A 9,028-nucleotide genomic window follows, 5' to 3' on the forward strand; every position below is an offset into this window, starting at 1 on the left:
TGCCAAGGAACATTTGGGCATGCCTTCAATGTCTTGGAATAGTTCCAGGAGCTTCTGAGGCTTTTATCTCCTTTGCTTCTGAAGCTATAGAATAACCTTGGTTATCCTCATTATCACCATTTATGGAATGGAGGAATACATAATCTGTCCTATAGAAAAGAAATATGACAAGATCTGACTTCCTTGACAAAAAAAAAATAAAACAGACTTTCCTGTCAAGAAGGTGCCCAGCCTTTTTGCTGAGAACATCTCCAGACCTTTTTGTCAGGAAGGTGTCCAGGATCCAGGAGAGGTTGTGACCTTCATCAGAAAAAATTCCACCTGGCAGACTTTCTTGCTTTCAAAGGGGGACAATCATCTTTGCAGACTTCCTCTAAATTGAACTTGTGCAATCTAGCCTGGTTATATATATCTACACCATCTTAATTTGGAGCTCAGAGTCTGAGGCTGCTGAGAGTCTACAGATCACAGATTTATGTGAAATGTGCATTTACAATAAACTCTGTTTCGTTCAGAAGCTTGTTCCCAGTGTTTTTTAATGATTACAATGATTGTAATGGGATACTATTGTGCTCTAAGAAATAATGAGCAGGGTGATTTCAGAAAAACCTGGAAAAACTTACATGAACTGATGAAAAGAGAAGTGAGCAGAACTAGAACACTGTACACAGTCACAGCAATACTGTAGGACGAATAACTTTGAGTGACCCAGCTAGTCTCAGCAATACAATGATCTAAGACACTCCCATGATGAAAACCCCATCTGCCTTCAGAGAAGGCACTGATGGAGTCTGAATGCAGATGAAAACAAACTCTATTTCACTTTCTTGCTTCTTTTTTTTGTTGTTGTTGATTCCTCTTCCATAAAAGGACTAATATGGCAAAATGTTTTACAGGATTGCACATGTACAATCGATGTCATTTACCATCTCACGATGGGAAGAGAGGAGAAGAGGGAAGGGAGGGAGAGAATTGGGAGTTCAAAATGTTTTTTAAATGTTAAAAATTTCCTGAACAATTTTGAACTTGGAGGGATCTAGGAGAAAAACCACTATCCACATTCAGAGGAAAAACTGTGAGTAGAAACACAGAAGAAAAACAACTGCTTGATTACATGGGTCAAGGGGGATATGATTGGGAATGTAGACTCCAAATGATCATCCTAGGGCAAACATCAACAACATGGAAATAGGTTCTGATCAAGGACACATGTAATAATACCCAGTGGAATAATGCATCAACTACAGGAAGGGGTGGGGGAAGGGAGGGAAATAATATGAATCTTGTAACCAAGGAATAATGTTCTAAATTGACTAAATAAATTCATTTAAATTAAAAAAATAAATGTTAAAAATGTTAAAAATGTCTTCTCATATAATTGGGGAAAAATAAAACTTTATTTATTTATTTTTAAATGAAAGGCCTGGACTAACTGATCTCTAAGGACCTTTTCATTGAAAAAAAATCTGGAGTTGTTTTTTTTCTTTTCCCTTAGAAGATAGTTTAACTTTTACAAAGCTCCACCTGATAACATCTTCCTCACCCAAAGCAATGTAATTGTACACAGTAATGAGACCTGGTTAGGTTTAATTAAACATTCTTCATTAGATGAGCAAAATATTCCAAAGAAACACTCTTTTGGGGAAACTGGAGGCACAGTTTCCAGGGCAGGGAGGCACTTAGTTGGGGAAAAGGTTGACTTCCCCGAGCAAGGAGTGCTTTGTCATCTCTCACATTTACAGGACATTTTTCAGGTATGCAATAATATCACTTCATTCTTTCATCGTGGTTGTCTGAGTTTAATACAAAACAATAGGTGATATAGCAAATATCTAGATAGTACTTTCTGTTTTGCAAAGCACTTCACATACATCATCTCATTCACTGCTCACCACAACTCGAGGAGGCAGATGCTATGGTGATTCCTATTTTAGAGAGGAGGAAAATAAGACTGGAAATACTGACTCGCTCAGGCCCCTACCACCAAGAAGAGTCTGAAGTAGGATCTGAACTCACATCTTCCTAACTCCAAGACCCGATTTCTATCTACGGTATCCCAAAGCTTCCCAATCTAACGTGATCTGGTAAGCCATTACAGCACAGTAGTGAAAGGACTCATTGGACTGAGAAATTGGGTTCAAATCTCCAGCCTTGCTGCTTTCTGCCTCTGTGACACAGGGCAAGGCATTTTCTACTTCTTAGAGTCTCAGCATCCTCCCGTGTAAAAATGAATGGGTTGGACTAGATGACCTTCATTTCCTTTACAATTCTAAATTTGCATGCCTGCACCTCATGCATCTTACAACCAGGGAGGCCAGAGTCCTGCTTTCCTTTGCGCTGGTGAGATCACTGCATCTTGTAGGTCACCGAAGCCCATTCTGGAAGGATGTCCATGCCGTAGAGACCTTCTTTCTAGAGGAGGACACCCAGAACCGGGAGGGATCTTGAGATGCTGCCCTGGGAGGATCAGCTGAAACACCTGACGATGTTTAGACTGGAAGAGAGAAGGAAGGTGGTAGATGGGACCCAGCTTTGGGGAAAGTCTGGTCTATGGAAAGCTTGTTCTGTTTGGTCCCAGAAGGCAGACCTCAGAGCAAGAGTTGTTTTAAACCTTCTCTACCCTCCTCAACCCTCCTACACTTCCAGCTCTGGGCACATTCTCAGCAGAGAAGCTGACCTTTCCCAAGAAAATAGAGGCCATTCAACAGGATCACCCTCTTTTCTCCCACTCCACGTCTCAAACGACTCCTTGGCATCCTCTTTGTGTCCCCCTTTCCTCAGGCCTCTGAAGAAGGTAGACCCAAGACCAGATCCTCTATGTGTCCCCAAGTTGTAGAGTGGAGAGTGTAGAATGAGGGAGACCCAAGTTCCAAAAGGCACTCTCCAAACAATGCAAAAGATCAAGGACCACACATTTAGAACTGTAAAGCCAACTGAGGTCATCTAGTCCAGAAACGGAGGCTCAGAGTGGTTCAAAGAGCCTTGTGCGGGGTCACAGAGGCAGAAAGTGCCAAGCAGGAGATTTGGGGCACACTTACTAGCTGTGTGACCCTGGGAAATGCCCTGACCTGGCACCTTCAGTTTCTTCATCAGGAAAACCAAAATAACAATAGCACCAAGTGCCTAGGGTAGTTGTGAGCCTCAAAGGAGATTAAATACACAGAGCACTTGTTATTTATCAGCTATTTTGGTCATGATTAACTTTGCGTGGTCTCATTTGGGGTTTCTTGGCAAAGATCCTAGAGTGGTTTGCCATTTCCTTCTCCAGCTCATTTTATAGGTGAGGAAACTGAGGCAAACAGAGTTAAGTGACTTGTCTAGAATCACATGGTTAATAAGTGTCTGAAGCAAGATTTGAACTCACAAAATTAAATCTTCCTCACCCCAGGCCCAAGGCTTTATCCTAGCTACTCAATCAAATGCTACATGATTACTGTTCAATACCTACCCTTGATTCCATCCCTTTTCTTCCAGTAAATTGCCCCTGCAACAATTTCCCCCCTACCCTCAATCTTCAATTTCTGTGCCTTTTCATTGGAGGTTCAACATGCCTGGAATGTATTCCCTCCTCCCCTCTGCCACTGACATTCTCTAAATTCTTTAAAACTCAACTGAATGGCCAATTGGCATGCCTTTCCCATCCCCCCCCCTTTTAAAACCCTTACCTTCCATCTTAGAATCAATACTATGTATTGGTTCCAAGGCAGAAGAGCAGTAAGGGCTAGGCAATAAGGGTTAAGTGACTTGCCCAGGGTCACACAACTAGGAAGTAATTGAGGCCACATTTGAACCCAGGACCTCCTGTCTCTAGTCCTGGTTCTCAATCTACTGAGCCACCCAGTTGACCCCTTCCCATCTCTCTTGATCCCCATAACATTGTATTTTCTTTGCATGTATATATTTTATATGTACATATAGATTTGTCTATACATGTTTATATGTACATGTTGTTCCTGCTAGTGGAATATAACTTTTTTGAAGGAAGGAACTGTTTTGTTTTTATTTTTGTATGAAGAGCTCCCAGTGTTCATTTGACAGATACTCAATCATCTCTAAGGTACAGGCACTGAGGTGGGCTTTGGCGATACGAGCAACAAAGAATGAAACAATCTGACTCACAAGGAACTTACATTCTAGTAGAGCAGATGAATAAATCTGTAGATAGTCATAGCATCGATATAATTGTGATAAATGCAAATGTATACTGAGGAGTTAAGGTAGTTATACTACCATATATATATACACATATATATATATATATATATATGTATACTAAGGAGTTGCAAGGTAACTGGGGAGGGAAGCCAGCAGGAGTTGAGAGGATAAAGAAAAGCTTTATGTAGAAGATGGTAGCAGAGCTGAGATTTAAAGATAGTGTGGGGGGCTCTCTACGGGGCAGATATATGGAGAAAATGTGTGCCAGGAATGTTGGATTGTCAGTGCAAATGTACACAGAGATCAGAGACAGCATGGCATGTGCAAAGAAAAGAGAGGTGAGCTTGGTTGGATCGCTGTGTTAGAAAAGGGAAATGAGATCCAATTGAGGGCAGAAGGAAAGATTGGGACCAGTTTGTGAAGGTCTTTAAAAGCGAAATAGATGTGTTTATATATTATACTAGAGGCAAGAGGGAACCACTACAGTAGATTGAATAGAGGAGTCACATGGTCAAAGCTGCACTTAAAGAAAATTACTTTGGCAGCAGTGTATGGGATGGACTGCAGTGGGGAGACACTTGAGGTAGAGAGACCCATTAGGAGGCTCTTGTGATAATCTGGGCAAGAGGTGATGAAGTCCGGAACTAAGGCAGGAATTATGTGAGTGGGAGAAGGGGTCAGATGCCAGAGAAGTTGATTGTGAAGGGAAAAAGAGCAAAACTTGGCAGTTGATTAAGGAAACTTGGGAAAGATTCCTTTTTCGTTCCCTTCCCTTCCCTTCCCTTCCCTTCCCTTCCCTTCCCTTCCCTTCCCTTCCCTTTTTCTTTTTCTATAATATTTTCCCCAATTACATATAAAAACAAATTTTAACATTTGTTTTCAAAATTTTTGAGCTTCAAATTCTCTCCTTCCCTTCCTTTCCTGAGATGGTAAACAATTTGATCTAGGTTATACATGGGAGATCATGTATTTTTTTCCTTGTGTACACATTTAGTTTTATTGTAACAAAGCAACTTGTACATTTGAACATTTAGAATTAAAACTGAGCATCTTCCTTTCCAGTGAAACAAAAAGAAAATTTAAAAATAAACAATAACAAAATTACAATAGAGAATGTCAATTCCAAATAAGATCCTATAGGTTCTGCTGATTCTCCACTGAGTGGCAGGGCTCAAAGTCATTATTAGGAGATAATTTTTTTTAAAACTCATCTTAAACTATAAGGATGTCTGTTAAACATCACAATTAAACATGCCAAAGGAGAAGCCATGTTGTCAAAATGCCCACTTAGCCCACCCAAACACCTCAAACCCACCCTTGCTGACCTGCTATCCTTATGGGTTTTTAAAAAGTTTTTTCATTTTTTTAAACAAGAGAAAGTAGACAGATACATGTTGGTAAATGCTAACTGTCCATATTCACATAGAGGCACATTTTTGCATATTGGTCATGTTGTAGAAGGAGATTTGTATTAAAAAAGCCCACAAAGAAAATAAAATGAAAAAATATTATACATTGATCTGCATTTAGACTCCAAAATTTCTTTCTCTGGACGTAGGCAGTAGATTTCATCATGAGTCCCTGGGAATGGTCTTAGATCATTTATTGCTGAGAATAGCTAAATCATTCATAGTAGATTATCATATAATATTGCTGTTACTATGTACAATGTTCTTCTGGTTCTGCTCACTTTACTTTGCATCAGTTTGTAAGTCTTTCCAGGTTTTTCTGTAATCATCCTGCTCATCATTTCTTATAGCACAACAGTATTCCATTACAATCATGTATCATAATTTGTTCCATCCAATTGATGCACATCCCCATAATTTCTAATCCTTTGCTACCACACAAAGAACAGCTACAAATATTTTTGTAGAAACAGACCCTTTCCCCATTTTTTGGATCTCTTTGGGATGGAGACCCAATCGTAATACTGTTTAATTAAAGGGTATGCAGTTTTATTTCCAAATTGCTCTCCAGAATATTAAGATTTGTTAACAACTCCCCCAACCGTGCATTATTGTCTGGGAAAGGTTGCCTTAAACTAGGTAGTTAGCTGGCCAGTAGTTTGGAACAGGGAGTTCATGAAGGGGAGTAATAGCAAATAAAACTGGAAGGGGAGGTGGGTGCCAGCTGGTGAAGGCCTATATACCAAGCTGAATATTTTATGTTTTATCCTAGAGGCAATGAAGAGTCATGGAAAATTTTGGGGAAAGGAAGATGACATGGCCAGCTCTGTGGCTTAAGAATTTCAATTCTAGGGAGACAATGGAAGCAGAAAGGCCAACTGGGAGTCTACTGCAACAGTCTAGGCAAAAGGTAATAAGAATTTAGGGTAGAGCTATGTAGGAGGAAGGAAGATTAATGGGAGAAATGTTGTAAAGACAAAATTAATAGGATTTGGCAACTGGTTGAGGAAGAAGTAAGAGTCAAGCATAATAACTCCAAAGAGAGGAATTTAGTGACAGGACCAGATCCTCTCTATGGCCATGGCTAGGTGACATCTGCACTCTGTTTCTATTACAGAACTAAGCACAATCTTCTTGCACTTAGTAGGTTCTTAACTAGATTTGTTTAATTAAATTAAATCCTTTCCCCTTTGTTCCTTTCTTCCTCCTCATGTTCTCCTTATATGCATAAGCCAGGTTCGAGGCCAGAAGCTAGGTGGCCCATGGATAGAGATCAGGCTCCTTGTCTCTAGACCTGGCTCTTGATTTAGTAAGCTGCCCAGCTGCCCTTGTATTAAACATCTTAAAGCATATAGTGGTAGTGGCCAGTCATTTTTCCTATTGATCACCTGTAATCACAGCAATACCTTTACTCAAGTTATTCCTCGCTATTTGGGGAGCCCTCCCCTGTTTACCCTCTCTACCAAATCCTCCCCACCATTTGATGGCTGGCTTAACTTCCATCTCCTCTAGGAAGCCTTCTTTGACCAGAAATGTCAGAACTGGACAGGACCTCAGATAGCATCCAGTTTAACTTCCCACAAGTTTGGAAATGTCTTCTTTTGGTTCCCTTACTGTTCATTGGACTTAGACTCCTACACCTGCAGTGATGAGGAGCTTACTACCTCCTACTGAGCTGGCACAACTCACTCTTGCATAGCTCGGCTTATTTAAAATAGAAATTTCCAATTATAGGTAAAAATAATTTTTAACATTCATTTTTTAAAAATTTGAGTTTCACATTCTCTCCCTCTCTCTATCCCCTTGTTCCTCCTGGAGACAACCAGCAATTTAATTGTGATTATACCTGTGCAGTCATGCAAAACATTTTCCCAAATTAGTTATGTTTTGAAAGAAAATAGACCCCCAAAAAAAGAACTCCAGGAAAAATAAAGAAGGTTAAAAAAGCAGTATGCTTTGATCTGTGCTTAGACTTCATCAGTTCTTTCTCTGGCAGTGGATAGCATTTTTCATCATAAGCCCTTTGGAATTGTCCTGGATCATTGTATTGCTCAGAATCGCTGTCATTCACATGCAATTATTTTACAACATTGCTGTTACTGTGTCCAGTGTTCTGGTTCTGCTCACTTCACTTTGCATCAGTTCATGTCTTTCCAGGTTTTTCTAAAACCACCTCCTTCATCATTTCTTATAGCACAACGGTATTCCATCACAGCTTGTTCAATCATTCCCTAACTGAAGGCCATCCCCTTGATTTCCATCACAGACAAAGCTGCCATAAATATTTTTGAACATATAGGACTTCTTCCTATTTCTTTGACCTCTTTCGAATACAGACCTAGGAAGGGCTTTGCTGGGATAAAAAGCATGTACAATTATAGTCAGCTCTAATTTTTTTTAGCTCTAATTTTTAATAACAACAACAACAACAACAATAGTTAGCACTTTAAGATTTGCAAAACACTTTACATATGTCATCTAATTTGATTTTCACAATGCTGTGAAGTAGGTGATAATATCCACATTTTACAGATAGGAAAACTAGGATTCAGAGAGGTTTATTGATTCGCCCTGGGTCACAGGGCAAGTGTCTGAGGTAGTTTTTTTAAACCCTTATCTTCTGTCTTAGAATCAATACTGTGTATTCCAAGGCAGAAGAGTGGAAAGGGCTAAGTACTGGGGTTTTAATGACTTGCCCAGGAAATGTCTGAGGTCAAATTTGAACCTCCTTTCTTTGGATCTGGCTCTCAAACCACTGAGTCACCTAGCTGCACACCCCCATAGATTCTGAACTTAAATGTTCATGAACTCCAAGTCTCACACTCTAGCCACTAAGCCACCCCTAATTTTGGGGGAGATCTTTCTTCTAAGACACTTGCCTCTCTTCAACATGTTCTCTCCTCCTCCTCCCCTAGCCTACAGCGTATCCTTTTTTCTTCGAACTCTAAAGCAGTAGAGAGCCACTTCTCAAGTCAGAAAGACTCCTTTTCCTGAGTTCAAATCCAGCCCCAGACACTTACTGGCTGGGTGACCCTGGGAAAGCCACTTCACCCTGTTTACCTCAGTTTTCTCATCTGTAAAATGAACTGGAGAAGGAAATGGAAAACCACTCCAGTATCTTTGCCAAGAAACCCCCAAATGGGGTCACAGAAAATTGGATATGACTGAAATGACTGAACAACAAACAAAAGCTATTCTTTGGTATTTCTTGTGTCTTTGTCATGAGTCCCCAACAGCCCTGCAAGCTCCTTCAGTAAGGTGGCTTTCTCTGGAGGTTGAGCACATAGGAGGTGCCTAATTAAGATTTGTTCTATTAACTGATCCAATTGAATGAAATTCCTGGCCTGGGGACTTCTCACACAGCAGAGTATTGCTCAGGATTCAGGCAAATAAACAATAACTCTCCAAGTATTCAGGAAATTCCTGGTAGGCACCCAGTACAGTGATAGATGCTGGCAAACAAA

This window comes from Monodelphis domestica, chromosome 4, assembly GCF_027887165.1.
Source record: "Monodelphis domestica isolate mMonDom1 chromosome 4, mMonDom1.pri, whole genome shotgun sequence".
Classification (NCBI taxonomy): domain Eukaryota; kingdom Metazoa; phylum Chordata; class Mammalia; order Didelphimorphia; family Didelphidae; genus Monodelphis; species Monodelphis domestica.